The sequence below is a fragment of the Lates calcarifer genome, linkage group LG12 (assembly GCF_001640805.2).
Source record: "Lates calcarifer isolate ASB-BC8 linkage group LG12, TLL_Latcal_v3, whole genome shotgun sequence".
Lineage (NCBI taxonomy): Eukaryota > Metazoa > Chordata > Actinopteri > Centropomidae > Lates > Lates calcarifer.
In genome coordinates, this window is record NC_066844.1 from 1,786,636 (window position 1) to 1,803,341 (window position 16,706).

A 16,706-nucleotide genomic window follows, 5' to 3' on the forward strand; every position below is an offset into this window, starting at 1 on the left:
TTAGCGGTGACCTTTAAATCCTTAAGGACCCCTAATATGGCTGTTAAGGTTTGGGATCAGTAGCTGTGTCACATACATTTGACAGGGCGCTAAAACCCCAGTCCAAACATCCTCTGGGAGTGGATAGGCCCAAAGAAAGGACTGAAAGAAAGAACTGGCCAAGGATCTGTTCAAACTTGTACAGTACGTCTGACCAGGACCAGCTGATGGACCAGTTGAGCTGATTAAACCAGTAAGGGAGTGGGCAGCTTCCTTCTATTTAAGTTCCCAAGAGGCAGATTACAAAAGTCCCTTTATGTATTCTAATCAAAAAAGACTGTCTGTCTTTACTCCCACTTAAAAAACTAAAAACATATTTTCCTCTCTGCTGCAGTCATGAAACAATGGAAACGTTTCCCTCCAAAAATCTGATATCCAACATTTGCAAAAGCACTCACTCCTACACTTGAATGCATTTTTCTCTCATTAATGTAAAATGCTGAAACCACTTTAGCTACAAACACAGATGGTTCTGAGAGGAGAATCATCTGTTTTTTAAATATGCAACCTGATGGTAACATTTTCTAATAAAACCCACAATTTACTATTTGTCTTTTTAAACACTCGAGGCAGATTATCATAAACTGAGGTTTAGCTTGTAGAGCCTGAGCCTGTCAGTGTGGCAAATATAGAGATCCAGAATTGTTTGGTTGTGTCACCTTACAACTGAAAACCATCCAGGACTGTGAATCATCAGATGATTATCAATTATCAATCAGTCAATAAAGGATGACGAGAACAGTTGAACATGTTAGGATACGCTTATTTAATATAGAGAATTAGATGTGAAGATTGACGCCATTCTCTTGTCTGTTAAATATGAAGCTACCTGCAGCAGCTGGTTAGCTTAGCTTAGCTTAGCATAAAGACAGGAAACAAGAGGAAAAAGCTAGCCTGGCTCTGTCTATTTGTACGTTTTCTCTGCCGTCAAATGTGGTTTCTTGCAGGTGGTGGTAATGGTCGCGTTTACAATACATGAGGTTAGAATATGTCCTCTTGTTATGTACTTCTTCAGGGCAGACTGGATGCTAACTGGTTGGGGCTAGCAGGTTAGCACTGTTAGCCTCAGGAGAAGTAGTAGTTTCTTCTGGACTCTTAAGTAAACAGCTGTCAATGCTAACATTTGCTACGTAGCGATAGCAAAGACATAACATAGAGCACCTTTAAACAAACAAAATACAATGTGTTACTCAGTATTTCCATTATTTACCATTCAAACTTCAGTTATAGCTTCTGTCTCCTCTTTTTATAATTGATCATTAATGAATCAAAACTCTTCTTAATTCTTAATGTTCCATTGATTTTGCTTTTGTCAATACATGAAAAAAGGGACATTTGTTATATAAGGGAAACTTGAGGAAATGATGACCCAAACACTGGACATCAGCCCTGAAGTTCCCCGATGATTTCCTCGGAAATGAGTAACAGCAATAGTTTTGTTTGACTAGTGAGAATAACAACCCAACACTTAGTGGTTCAGCATGAGAAAAGTATTTGGTCTGAGGCTTGAGCAACTGTATTTACTGCACTGAGAGCAAATCTAATTCCCTAAACTCTTCAGACGCTGATCGATTTTTGATCTCTTTTGGTCACCAGAGTTTTCTGGAAGCACAGTGACAGTGTAGACAAAGAGGCGTCAAAACAGTGAAGGTCGACTGAGAAAAGTCTGAATTTGTCGTCAGCATCAATGTTTTGTTCCATCTCGTTTTGTGCTGCATTTTCCGCACTACAGACAGATTGTGGATTTTATTTGAAATTCACTTTCTTTTTGCTTGAGGCTGAAGCAGCAGGTGGAGCTCGGTTGGTATGGATGAATCCATACAGTGACATGTTTCGGTATTCGGTTTTCTAACTTTCTCTTCTGCAGATATAGTTGAATAACACTTTGATTTTTGAGATTCCTACTCAGTTTCGTATTCATATTTTACATTAATTTGATTATTTGAAAAGGTATGAAATACATTTTGTCATTGGAAGTAAATCATTCATCATGAAGATGAATTTAAAACATAATATTTTGAATATTTGCCATTTTTCAGTTGTTTTTCATGCTGAACATCTGAATTTTGAAAAACAATTATGACCTGAATGGGGCCAGTAAACCTTTTTGGCAACAACTGCAAACAGGAGCTCCACATGTGCTTAGACTTTCATGAAGTCTGGACCTCAGCAGGTCTAAAATTTACTATTAAAAAATTGCTGTGGGATAAAACAATAATCTAAAAAAAGCTCATTTCCCACACGGCCCAGAAAGTGTCATGAAGAGAAAAAATAACCCAGTTTGTTTGCACGGTTTAATAAATCTCATTCTCTTGATTTAAGCAAACACCATGGGTTGCTTTGATTGAATATGGTTTTATTTTTAACTCGCACTGAGATATGTGGATATAGTTAGGGTTTTGGCTGTTAAACACAACTTTGTGTTATCTTTGCGATCCCTTAAATCTATTTTACAGGACTGACACATCCGATGATACTGCAGATGTCCTCCAGTTAATGAAAACTGGTTCTTTGTTGCCTTCTTCAAACTCCTGGCTGAGTGAATGTGCTGCACAGAGAGAGGCAGAGGCAAAATATATAATATGATATTAAAAGAGAAGGCACAAATGACTAAATCTTGCACACAAATTCTTAATTTAAGAGCGCTGTATTACATCACCTCCCACCCTCTTTTGTTTCCTAGTGTTTCTGTAAAGTTCTCTGTCACTTCCTGGGAAAGGAAAGTGGACACACCAACAAATTGTTTGGTGGATTGTGTTGTGCACCTTTAACCAGCCACAGCAGTTTTTCAGGAGATTAAACTGGGAGCTCTTCACAGATTCAGAGATCTCCCTTTTGGCCAAACCTGCTCCATCGCCTCCAGAAACATCTCTGGAAAGAATTTTACATGTCGCTGTGCTGCAGTTAATCTGTCGCAGGACAGTACTTCCATCACATCTGTTCCTCTGGATTGCTGCCCTAAATTGACATTTGATGTTATTTGTTAGCAAATGAACAGCTTTATGGTGATTTCTCCTGCCAGAACTAAACATATTAAATGATCTTGTCTTGTAAAAGAAAAAAAAAAGGTTTTAGTAAGTCCTCGTGTGGTGCAGCAGGACTGGATTTCATCCTGATGTGGATTTTTCTTTCAGTTCATCATTTCTCCAGAGGGTTCATGGACCTGGAGGTCACAGACCATGGGGCAAGATCAGCTCTGTGTGTGTGTGTGTGTGTGTGGGTAAAGTGGCTGTTGGATGATGTCATGTGTCTAATTGGAAGCAGCATAGGTGTGTGTGTGTGTGTGTGTTTAAGGATAATAAATGGAGCGAGGGCATCAGGGAATAGAGCTGCTTTGTTGACAGGGTGAGCTTGTTGCTATAAATCACTGAGGCAGTAAATCTGAACACAATACACACACACACACACACACACACACACACACACACACACACACACAGAGTAACCACCTCAGATTAGTGAATGTTACACACCTCTTCAAAAAAGTGATGATTCACCCAACAGCTGTTTTCACCGACTGCAGACAGACACACACATACAGTGCAGGTACCTGCACTCAGCACTGATGCAGCCAACAACACAAACACAAACAGACAAAATAAATACGTTCAATACAAACACAGTTAGACTGTAGTATTCCTGTAGTATGAAGAGAAACAACGTGATGAAGTGAGGAAGACGAGGTTTAGGTGGATGGATTGGTCAACAAAACACATGACTTTGACACACGACAACAAAGATCCTCTAACCTTGAGGAAGTACTTATTTTAAAACCCAAACCTAACCAAACCGTGACTAAGAGGATCCGATGCCTGCTGCTTTAGGGGCACTATTTCAGGAGATGCTCCTGATTTATATGGTCATTTAGGTCATAAAGGCTCAGGCCTTATACCAGTTTGTTTTATCTCTTTTTATCCTTCTCCACCATTATGAAAAAACAGTTCAAGTCAAACGATCACACTAAAATCCAAGAAAAGTCTACAAACAGCTGAGTCTTCTCAGCAGGGGTCTTGTTTGTTTATAGTAATTATGCTAATTTGTCTGATTTAATGAGGTGATGATTTGCTGATGGAAAAGTGCAACATGTAGCACCACTAATTAAACTACAAAGCCTCCTTTACACCTGGCAAATCACTCGCATGTCCTGCAGTTGAGCTCAATTCACCTAAATCTAACAGGATATATTAGCATGACAAGACAATGCAGATAACAGATCTAATGCCTTTTGACTGTCTTCCCTCCTTTCAAAAGCACTTACACAAGTTCAAACTCATACTGTTCTGCATGTATACTGAGTCAGGTGAATCAGGTGGAGGCATTCACTGTGCATGGGGTTTGTTACAGGTGCTTTTCTGGTTTTTCTGTTCAGTTTATTGAAAATGAAAAGTCAGCTCTGTCTGAGGAAATGGTCCACAGCGGCACTGATGTCATCATCAACGTCAAAATGGCCGCCACTGAGCTCCTCCTTCATCTTGGGGGAGAGGTAATAGTGTGAGGGGCAGGATCAGGTGAACAGGGCAGGTGTGGCATGAGTTCAAATCCACATTCAGTGGACGAATGCGAATGATTCTGGATAACTGGCGTCTGAGACGAGCTTAAACAGGTGATCAGGAAAAATCAGTCACAGCGACATTTAAAAAGGATATTTAACCAAAAGAAATGTAAACAATATAATCACATAACTGGAAATAGGCAAACATTGAATTTAAATTTCAACATCATGTATTCCGTAGTGATTAAATGTCAACATTTAGTATTCAGCTGCTGAAATGTTTCCAATTATTATGGCATTTATTTGCAGTCATACACAACCAGATGCATTATCCTCACCCCCAGCCCTACACACACACACACACACACACACACACACACACACACCCTTTGTCAGCATGTGTCACACTGACAATAAAACCATGAACAACACAACACTAAACTCTGCACGCTTCATTAGACCACAAAGACAAACACTATTAATCTCATAATGGTCACAATCATTTACAACGTGTTGGCATCTTCACCACAAATGGAACCATTGTGGAGAAGTCTGAACCAATTACTATGAGACCAGTGGAACAGATTTACCCTCCGCCGAACAACAAAGGTGGCTCCACCAGTTTTCTTATTGTTAAAAGTGTCTCGATCCACTCCTCGGTGGAAAGTGTTAGCATTTAGCTCAACCACAATTGAACCAGTGACCTCCTACTGAGTCCTTAATGACCACATCGTGTAGAGAAACCCCCAGCAGAACTGTGAACTCTGGGAACCTTGAACTGCAGCAGCACACAAAAAAAATCAAGGGTGGGAGAGGGAAAAGACAGAGAGAGGCAGAAAGAAATCGAAGATATGTAGAGGAGAAGAAAGGAAGGGGCAGAGCGAGGGCGAGCGAGCAGCAGATCCTGACCCTGGCTTGTTGTGTTGATGTTTTCTCTGGCTGCTCGTCAGTTTGAGCTGCACTCACTCTGGGGGTTCGTGAGAAACTGATGCTCAAAGGCAGGCAGGCAGGCAGGGTGGAGAGAGGAGGGTGAATAATGGAGGAGAGGATGAGGGGAGACAAGACAGAGCAGAGGAGAGGAAAGAGATTATGTTAAAGAAACCATAGTTTCTTGGATAAACATGGAGGACAAAGACATCAGATAGAGAAGCTCTGACAGCAGTGCAGTGGGATAAAATGAAAAAAGACTCATAGTTTTATGGCCACGTAAAAAATAATCACAAATCTGACTAAATCTGAAACTGAAACTACAAGAAAACAGTTTCTGCTGCTGAATCTCAGTCCCAATGGAAAAATCCCCTTCAGGATTCAGGGTCAAATATCACTGACTCGCTGAAAAGATGCCAGCCTCGGTTTTTCGGGGCAGAGCTGATTACTGACCAGTTGCTTGTAAATGTGGGTTTTAGCGTAATCAGGTTAAAGCAGTTCATGTCAACTTGTTCTCCAATTTCATGCTCTAAAACAGATTTCTCAGAACAATGAGGACAAACCAGAAACAGGTGGTTTCTTGTGGGAAAAACACAAGACAAAGACAGAAATGACAAGAAGGAAAACTACAGTGCAAATCACCATAGAAATCAGCTCTGATGAAACACACCGGCAGCAACAACTCCAGAGCCCACTGTTCCCCCTCTGCCCTGCGGTGCAGCATTTCCCACCTCTTATCAACACCTGACCTCCACGTCCACCTGTGCACCTGCTCCCTATCCCCTCATCAACCCCTCAGCACACATCATATACCTGCTGCCTGTCTCTCTGTTTCCTGCCTGATCCTCTAACGTGCCTTCAGCCTTCTGTTCCCTGCCTGCCTGTGTTATGACCTTTTGCTTGACACAGTTACCTTAACACAAGTGGTACAGGTAACATGTATTTTAAAGCCTCTGTTGACATTTCTGTACTCCACAGTGAGCTGAAGAGTTTGAACAGTAGAGTAGCAGTGAGTGAGTGAACAGCTGAGCGATGCTGTAAAACTGAGCCACAAAGTGGACTTGAGTTCAGCCAGAGTTTCTACAAGCAGAATCATGTTGCTGCTGTTTGTCTGCGGAGATGAAACTTAAGATCTGAAAATAAACTGAAACAGTGCAGCAAATGGTAATAACAGCAGATCAGCACTGATGTATGTTAGTAACACACAGCCACAGACAGACTGACTCTGAGCTCAGGGGACACAGACCAACCACATCCAGATACTCTGAACTGAACTGAAACCAGCCTGGACAACCAGCATCCTATGCACCTATCCAACAGTGAGCCAACAGGAGAGATTTCCTCTTTAATATTTATATAATTACATCTAAAACTTTACCTTGGGTGTGTGTTATTTTTTGCCATGAGGATACCTGACCACACACATATAACAGACTTAGGTAGAAATGTGTGTGTGTGTCTTACCTGTGTCCAAAAACTCAATTAAATCATTTTGCATTTTTTCACACTCTGCAGCTCCTCAAACAAACATCACCAACTACAACACGGCCAGTTTGCTCTTAAATATCACAGCAACCAGCCAAACTACTAACTTTTCAGTTTTTCTGATATTAACATTAATTATTTAATCAGTTCCCTAAACCAGCTTTCATGAAAAATCCTTTCATTTTTCTGGTTGTAAAACAAACGGGAGGAATTCTGCAAAGACTGAAATTTTAATAAATGTTTGAGCTGAATGTAGAAATGATGTTCAAACCCCCACGAGAGCCAGTTTGTCTCAGAGGAGGTGCCTTTCCTATTGAAGGGACCTTGAACGAGACATTAAATCCTCTCTGAATGAAAGAGTTAACCCTATAATACAGCTCCAGCTGATCCATTACAGCCACTGAAAGCTTATTAAACTTACCTGACTGGATGAAGAACCGGTTCTCCCCAACTGTCACTCTGAGTCCACCACACCAAACTGCCTCAGCGGACGAGTCATATCCAACACTGCTGGGGAGCTCCTTTGCTTTCTGTGTGTGTGTGTGTGTGTGTGTGTGTGTGTGTGTGTGTGTGTGTCAGTGGGTTTGGCAGCCGCCTGCTCCGTCCTGATAGTGTTCAGTCTTGCAACAGCAGCAGCAGCAGAGCAGCTCGAGAAGGTTTCACAACGACGTCAGAGAGAAACACACCAGTGAATTTAAGTTCCCCCGTTCTTTCCTCTCTTCTGTCTTTCTGTCTCAGCTCTCCTCACTCCTCCTCATATCTGCTCTCTCTCTCCCTCCTCTATCACTCACTTTTTACTTCCCAGCTCTGCCTCTCCTCTCCTCTCCCCCTCAGCGTCTTCTCCACTCCCTTTTGGTGAGTTTCTCTCCTCCTCTTTCAGCTCTTCCCACTCTGACAATCTGCTCTTTTCCTTTTGTCATCTTCAATTAATGTACTTAAGCCTTTTCCCCTCCCTTCATCTCCTCTTTTTCTACTATTTTCATCTTGGTTTTCCAGCTTTTAACACTCCTATCTGCTCTGTCTCTCCCTCTTATCTCTTCCTTCTCATGCTCGACCCTTCCTTTCTCCCTCCTTTAACACTTGTCATTCTTAATGTCTGTAACTTTCTTAGTGCCTCTCCTCCTCCTCCTCCTTTTTTCAGTTCTTAAGATGCTTCATAGCTTCTCTCTGTCATCTCTGATCTGTCATTTTGCCTCTTTTCTTTCCATGTGACTCTTCTTATCGTGCTCTCTTGTTCCCTGCCAAATCTCCCCCTTTTCTTTTTTTCCTTTTCAGCTCAGAACCCTCTCTATTCTTCCTGCTCTCCCTTGGGGATACTCTCTGTTTCTCTCCCCTCTTTTCTGCTCTTTCCCAACAACTGTCTCTTCTATACTTTCCATCACTTCCCTTCCATTTGCATTCTTCCTCTATGTTGTTACTTTTTTTATTTTATGCTGTTCAGCTGTAAAAGAAAAATGTTTCAGAAGCACCCCTCCTCCTCCTCCTCCTCCTCCTCCTCCTCTTTTCCCTTCCTTCCCTCTTTTCCTTCCCCTTCCCCCCTCTCCACTTGGTGAGTATCATGTTTGGCTTTAAGCTAAAGAACTTGGCTCCAGCTCAGACCACATACATCAGTAACACTGCTGCTTTATGTCCTGACTGATGGCCAATGCATTTGTGAAAATAAACATTGCATACTGAAAGCAGGCTCATCACATCTTTATGTTTGGAAAAGAGCTAAGTCAAGTGAATGATTAGGAATGACAGTGACAGAATGTAAAAAGTGAGGTTTATATGTAAGAAATAGTTGTCAGTTTGTCAACAACTAACTAAATATTAACTTGGTTCTGCTGTATAATACAGCACAATTCACACAATAGATATATATATATCAATATGGAAGTGCTCTTCCCATTATTGTTTCTTCACAACAAATTAACAAATCTCTTACCCTCTAGTGGAATGTGGTCCTGCAGATCGTTTTGGTTTTATTTGTTCAGGTTTGTTTATCTTTTCTTTTTGCCTCCACCTCCGTACGATTTGGGTGAATTTCAGACAGGATAAGCTTTATTTATTCTTTTAAGTCGGATGATCCGACCCTTTAACCAAAACACAGAATATTAAGAACTTGGACCTGGTTGTTAGAAATATTTTTATTCTCTGTAAGCCGTCAGTTACCTGAGAAGAATTTATTGTACATCTCTTGAGGTTAACTGAAATATATCTAAGTATTCAAGTCCTCCAGAATAAACAACCTGACCTGATCTGTACCTGTCTTTTGAGTTGAGACAAGTGTTTCCTGATATGATTCCCTTCTGTCTTTTTCGGATCATACACAGATATTGTTAAAGGTGCTATACGTAAGTTTTTGCTGGTTAAATAGCCAGCATTAGCATTAACAGCTGTTTATTCACGAGTCTAGAAACCTTTTCTTTGCCACTAAACGTTGTTTCTCACCAAGAGCGCGTGGTGGTGGCAGTGGTAATGGTTGCTTGCTAAGAGCCTCAGCCATATGCATCTGTTCCATATTCAAGATGGTTGACAACAGATTAGAGTATTTCCTCATCCTGTCATGTTCAACTGAGGACAGACTCTAAATAGTTTAATCTAAAATACTTCTATCTATGTGTTCTTAGGTTTTGGCTTGGTTTAGGCACAACAGCTTGATTGGGATTAAAATAATGTCTCAGTTCAACATTCATCATGGTTACAATATTAATCACTTGGGTACAGTTATGGAAAGATCATGGTCAGGGTTAAAAGAAATATGAAACAAGCAGTGATCTGCCGTATAGTCAGCCTCCTCTGATCCCAGACAAAAGCATTGCCTTAAGCAATCATAAACATACGCTGTTTTTTGGACATTTTTCTGTTTTTTCTTTTCCTTTAATTTACTATTTCATGTAAGGGACTTCAAATAAGATCTCAAACACAAACCGAGACCATCATATTGTGTCTTTGTTGTGTTGATTGTTTTTGTGTTATTATCGCCGCCCACTTCAGAGACTCGCAGAGCCTTCAGACAGAAATGTCACAGCTTGTGAACATAAAGTGCAGAGCTGTTAAAGGCAGCTCCATCCAGAGGCTTTCCCAGGCTGTCGTGCGAAAGGCTGCGTACACTGACTGAAGTCCTTGAACTTGCAATTAAACTCAAAGTTGTCGTGTTTGTGAAATTCTCCAGCACAGTCTGCTTGGACCAAACTGTGATGTGGGGACGTTGACACCAGTTTCAAGGTTCATGTGGGAGTGTTTAATTGGCTTTGACTGTGTTTGAGCTGTCCGGTAATGAGCTGGAGTTAGGTTTTAGGCCCCTTTTGTTTGGTTTGTTGTGTTAATTATCAGGAAAAGCTGCATGTAGTATTCCTATCTGTACATATATTCACATGTTCTCAGTTACATCTCTGATAGAAGGGGTCATTTTCCCAATCAGCTGCCAGTGTTTGATATATACTTGTACGTAGGACCTGCTGAGATAGATACACACACCTACAAACACACCCACACAATCTTTAAAATACATAGATACTTTTGTCATAGTTTAAAGATCTTTTAATATCTTTTAGTAACACACACTTACACAAATGCACATACCGCACACACCCACCCATATGGCTGCTAAGGCAAAGAAATATACACCGATACTTGCCTCAGCTGGCACATTCATTTCATAAGCACACACACACACAGACTCACAAACACATGGCAGGCAGAGATAAGGAGGAAGAGACGAGTGCATCCTGTGTATCTGCAGGCCTCTGCACCTCCACTCCCTCATCACACACTCGCTGTAACAGCTGACTGTGCATTCATGCGTGGGCTTTTATTTCTATCTTTGCGAGGACCAACTGGAATTTATCTGAGGGTCTTTGAGTTTTTAAAAGTGAGAAGTTTTGTCAGTTCGTTTGTTGAAAAGGCCGTTTGACAGTTTAGACTCAATGTCCAGGGTTAAAAATGAGAGTGAGGTTTAGGTTAAGGTCAGAGTTCGGGCTTCTGCTGCTGTTTCTTCATGAAAATCTGTGTAATCAAAAGAAATCACCTAAATAATCTCATAATCTAAAAACACCTTTAAGTCTTTGAGTGACTTATGACGGTATAATGAGTTAAAAGTAGGTCTAAAGTGGTTGACGTGAGTTAAACAATATAGACTCTGGATATTTTGGTTCTGAGACACACATGACAGTCTGGAGGTTAAGTGAAAAAAAACAAACAGTTTTAATGCAGGTTTTCTTTCTTTCTCTCTCGGTCACTTGTTTCCTGTGCATTTCGACTCCTGAGCTGTTAAACTGAGGTGAACAGAGAGAGGTCCTCTACTATTGTGGCATGATGCCCCCTGCTGTTACTTTAATGCTAGTAAGTGAAGAATGTTTTCCCCCTTTTACACCCAAAGTTTTCCACACTGAAGACGTCAGGTGGAGACTAAATCACAGACTCCTTTTAAAGACGTAGTTCACTGTCTGGTGAACAACATCAAGACCTTCTTATTACTGCAATTTTTCACAGTACTTTATTACTGTAATAGTAATTTATTATTATTTATTTCAAGACCTAAATTAAAATATATAGATTCCCACATACCTGAGGACTACTCTCATATTGCAAGTATCCAGAATTCCACTCAGCTTTGGCCAAACCTCAGCAAATCACACTGAAACTTTTCACATGGCTGCATCCTGCCCTGGATCAGAGTAAAAAACACATTTCATTATTTCATCTGTCCAGACAAACTGTTTAAATCACTTCCTGTTCTGGGCTCTCAGTGTGTCAGTGTGTGAGGATTTCACAGACAAAGCAGCTGTTTCTTAATCTCATTTTGATGCCACTGTTGCAAAATATGTTATCAGCGTCCTCCCTCCCTCTCTCCCTCCACGGTGGTGCCAGGGCGGGATGCCCAACGCTCAGCAGATCAGCATCAGTTACTATGGTAACAACCGTGGACCAGGCTGTGGAGCCAAGATGGCTGCCAACGGGGGGAACAGCAGCAGCCAAACCTTGTCTGCCTGTGTGGCTTCACACATGAGCAACAACATAACACAACACAGAGCAGTCGTTTGTGACCTTTGTGTCTCTGAGGGAATCCTCTTTTCAAGAATCAGTCTTGTGTGTTCTTTATGCAAACTACACATTTCCTGCAAATGAAAAATACACAGTTTACTGTTCTTCTGGTTTAGAATATTTTACATCTACACCTGAAACATAGGAGACATGCACAGTGATACAGTGATGTATCCAGAAACCTCGTGGTAAAATTAGAACTGTGTAGCCTCAGTGCTCAGTGGGGCTGAAGCACATGCCATTCACTGACAATGAGTATTTTTACATACGTGCTAAACACTTGGTGATAAGTACTCTAAGTTTTAAAATTGTAAACTTCCAAAATTGTGAATAGAACACATCTGAATTCCCACTAAAGTGAACCAGGTGTTAGATACTAAACTAACTAACATGTATACAGAGTTGGTTGAGACTGAGAATAACACAGGACATGTGAGTGATGCTTGGAGCTCAAGCAGCTGACTAAAAATACATGCAGTGTACCATGAGCACGTACATTTTTAGCATGTGAATGTGAACGTGAGACTGAGCTCATCGTTGCAGCGTTTGCATGTTCGCAGCATGAACAGGAAGCTGGGAAGCTCTGACTCTGACAGTGGACGAGCTAAACACAAGACGTAATTACAATGATCAGCTGTGGGATTTAAACCACTGACAGGTGAAGTGAATAGCACTGATTTTCTCGTTACAGTGGCACCTGTCAGGAGGCGAGGTATGTCAGGCAGCAGGTGAACTCTCAGTTCTTGAAGTTGATGCAGACCAGTCAGACAGGTCTGTGGAGTCCATGTCTCAGAGGGTCAGAGCTATTATGGCAGCACAAGTGTTGATCGGTGTGTAGCTGAGAAGGGTCCTCGTCTTTTCAGTAATTCTCTGCAGCATCTTTTGTAATGAAGAGGAAATGCCAGAAAACATCATCTTAACAGCTCTCGAGCTTTGTGGAGTGCAAATCCTCTAATTATTCGTGTTAATCGACACAGACACTGAGGAACAATTGTCCACAGACACCTGCTGAGATACAACATCCCACTCTCTGTCTCTGAAGTATCTCTAAATCTGCTGTGACACATGAAGTCGAAACACAACTTCATCAGCTTCCACTTGTGAAAAGAAGGGGATGTTTTTCACTGTGTGGGTCTAAATTCAGTGAGGCTGCATCAGGTAACAAACCCATTCTCCACCCACAGGGGGTGAAAACTTCAGAACTTCACAGTCAGGTTGATTTTATTTCTATACATAGTCTGAAATCAGCGTACCACAACCTCTATCCTCAGACTTTTAATTTGTGTGTGGAAAAACTCAGTGAGAGAGACAGAAAAAGATCAACAGTCCGTCCTCCATAAATAGTGATGATATGGAAAGTCAAGACGATAAATATGTTTTAAACATATATGAAGAATATGGATGTTGAACAGCTTCCAGGTGCAGCCAGTTCGATCAAACCTGAGCCACATAACTTCCTGTCCACCACAGAGATGAAATCATTTTGGTAGATGTAGTTAGTGGTGCTGCTGAGCTGTACTGCATTACACCGACAGATGTTTCTGTTATTTTGGCCACCACATTTCTATCAATGAGAGGACTCTGAGTTTAGTTTGTTGCTTTGACTTTGTGCTCGATGAATATGCTGAGGTTGTTTACCTGCAGCAGAGCAGAGACACAGAGACACTGATGATTTCAAAAGTAAGAGGAGGCAGACAGTAGAGGTGGGATGGATGGATTAGCAGTAAATGATGTGTGTGTATTTTATGTTTGGATGTGGAAAGTGGGGCCAGATGCAGAAATTGCCTCATATTGTGGTTTATTTCCTCTGGTTCTGAAGTGGAGGTCATGGTGACTCGGCTGTGAGAGGAGACGGAAATACAAGAGGAAATCAACACTTTACATCAGGGTAACAAAAACTCAAGAAACACACGATCTGAACCTTTTTTTTTTTGAGGGGGAAAGCAAAGACCAAAAGAAAAAAAAATCTGTTCCTTCTTCCAGCTCTCTCTGGGCTCGGGGCCAGGCGAGGGGAGGAAGGAAGGACGGCGAAGAGGAGGAGGAGGGGGGAGGGATGAAGAGTGGAGGGTGGGAGGAAAAGCAGGAGAAAGCAGGCAGGATCTGTGGGGATTGCAGGGGTGCATGGAACAGATGCAGAATAATTTAACTCTTCCTTGGCCAAACTGCATCCTGCTCAGTGCTGCTGATTAGAAACACACTTCAAAGCTTAAACACAGACGTCCGCCCACTCTGATTCTCCCCAAACAACTGCTCTTATCTCAGTAATCTGTCTTTTCATTTTAGATAATAATTACTAGTTTGGGTCCTTGATTGACAAAAAAAAAACACTAGAAACTCAGTTCCTCAGTTTGACTGATGAATATAAAGTATTTCGAAATAAGTAATGCATAAAACTATTAACATGTGATGCAGCAAATACAGAGCCTAGGATCGGCTTTCCATATTCAAACACCACAGAAGTGAAAAATGGCTGAAGTTCTTGTTTTGTAAATAACCTAATGAAACTGAGTTTGTTTTGATGGAGCGTGAGATTCACTGATTTTGATACACACAATTCTCTTGGATGCTCTGTGTGGTCACATGTATTTTCTCATGGCTTACATCCTCTCTGTGATAATTTATTGCAAGTCAAACACTGACGTCAGATCTTGTGTAGTTATGCTGTCAGATGACTGCCTGAGTAAAAAATAGATACTTGATCATGACTTATAATGAAAGGTATTTCTGCTGACAGTGAAAGCCAAACCCCTGTGGCATTTATTAACAGTATAAAGACATTTAATACACTGTATATTTTATATCACACTATAATGTGGTTAGAAGCCGATACAAGGACTTTTCAAAGTGTTTGTTATTGTGTCTGTCAAGAGCTGTAACTCCTCATGTGAAACAGCTGTAACTGGTGTTAGAAGATGCATCACAACACAACTGTAACATTCAATGATTTATTGCAGAAAACATTTATTATTTAGATTTCTATACACGTGAACAAATCGTCCACAGCTTGGTTTAAAACTGTTTAAAAGATGTATTCAACACTCATGATGACACACTTCAAGATTCATTCATGACCTTAGAAAAAGTGGTTCACTGTTTATTTATTTCTACTGATGCTCTGAGTTGGATTCATCAACAGATGGAGTTATATCTGAACATGTCCCTACATCTATATTTCAGGTTGTTTTCTAAATGCATGAAAGGAAAAACAATTCACAGGAAACCAAACTAAATTGAAAAGATGCATTTTCAAAGGTATCTTGAATAGTGTGGTTGGCAAAGCTTTCTCTAAAGCACAGAAAGAACAGAAAGTGGGAAGATCATCTCTTTAAATAATTCCGTGGTGATAAATCTGTAGAAAATCAGTCACGGTTTCCATGAGTCCAGGAAATCCTGCAGTATGGAGAGAAACCCCTCATGTGTTTGCAACATGACTTTGATGCCTCGTATCAAAGACTAAAAGCCAATGACAGTCCAGGATCCGAGAGCGAGGATGCAATTTGTGTTTGATTAAAGAAAATCACAAATTAAGCAATGACTCTTTATACTAACATTAAAATATAACTTTCAGGTGTTCTCTCTTACACTGTGTTTAGATTAGAGTAGTAAATTTTGTGTCCTTTTCATCAACAAGATGTTCCAAACAACAGTCAAACAAATCGGATTTTAGCAGATCAGAGTTTTGAATTATAATATGCATGTTCAGCTCTATCTGACACTGTTAATAAATGATAAGCTGCAGTGGTTCTTTCAGTGTGAGCGGAGGATAGTTGGAGGGTGTGAAGCTTTTCTGATGCCCTCTGTTGCTATTATCAAATTCAGCAGGAAAGGCATAAAGACAGCATCACAGTGGTTGATATTCACATCCACATTCAGCCACAACAGAAATCCTAGTTTTTACATGCGTGATGCAGCGCTGCTCTCATCCCTCCAGCCCCACCCCCACCCAGAAGAGACATCATTTAGAGAATGCAGGATAGACAGAGTCAGGTAAACATCTACAATGGCTGGCACACTAATTATGTATGCACGGATGCTCGTCTGTCTCAAACATTTGCTGCACTGTGACTGCACCTTGCAGCGTTTAGCACTGTGATTTCAAGTGAACTTATGTTGCATAGTAAATCTCATCCGTCATTTTTTAAATTTGTGTAAATTGAGGTTTTTACTTTTAAGAAGTCAATAAGGTTGTTAGTCTGACCTACAGTTACTCTGCATTTAAGTGTAAGAGATGAGTGCACAATCAGCTGTGGTTTGATGCTTTTTCAGCCACACTTTCATCAAACTGCAGTTTTCCAGACTCCATACCGTATCCATCCATCTTTCTGCAAGATGCACACGAGACGGTGACTCAGTTTTTCCAAATCAGTTTTTCCAGCTGTTATTGATATATATGGGTGAGAGTTCAGTCATGTTCTTTGTTGTGTGTGTGGTGTGTTTTGTGTTTATGTGTGTGTGAGAGGAAGTTGTTGACAGTAGTTGTCCGTCATCTGATGGAGGAGATTTTTGCACGCAGTGTAGAATTTTTTACATTTTATTTTACATCAATGCTAAAAGCTCTCTGCTGTGCTGCCTGGTCAGATGCGATGTTTGTTTTGGTGCCGTAGCATCATTGTAGTCACAGCATGTTGCACCAACACTTATTCCAGCTTGTATTAACTTCAGTCACCAGCTACTAATTAAAATGTTTACAAAAAATGACAATAGGATAAAGAGCAAAAACATCACAGTGACACTG

The 16,706-nt window shown here is 40.8% G+C and overlaps 1 protein-coding gene across 2 annotated transcripts in view; it reads right to left on the bottom strand.

The window, feature by feature from the left end:
- Positions 1-8,370, bottom strand: part of ripor3 (RIPOR family member 3) — a 51,615-nt gene extending 43,245 nt beyond the window's left edge. The window contains exon 1 of one of the 2 annotated variants that reach the window (XM_051074201.1): positions 7,365-8,370. The gene's annotated coding sequence lies outside the window, so the exon portion shown is untranslated. The remainder of the gene's footprint in view (positions 1-7,364) is intronic. The other variant, XM_018702959.2, reaches the window with a different exon arrangement.
- Between the last annotated feature and the right edge of the window lie 8,336 nt (positions 8,371-16,706).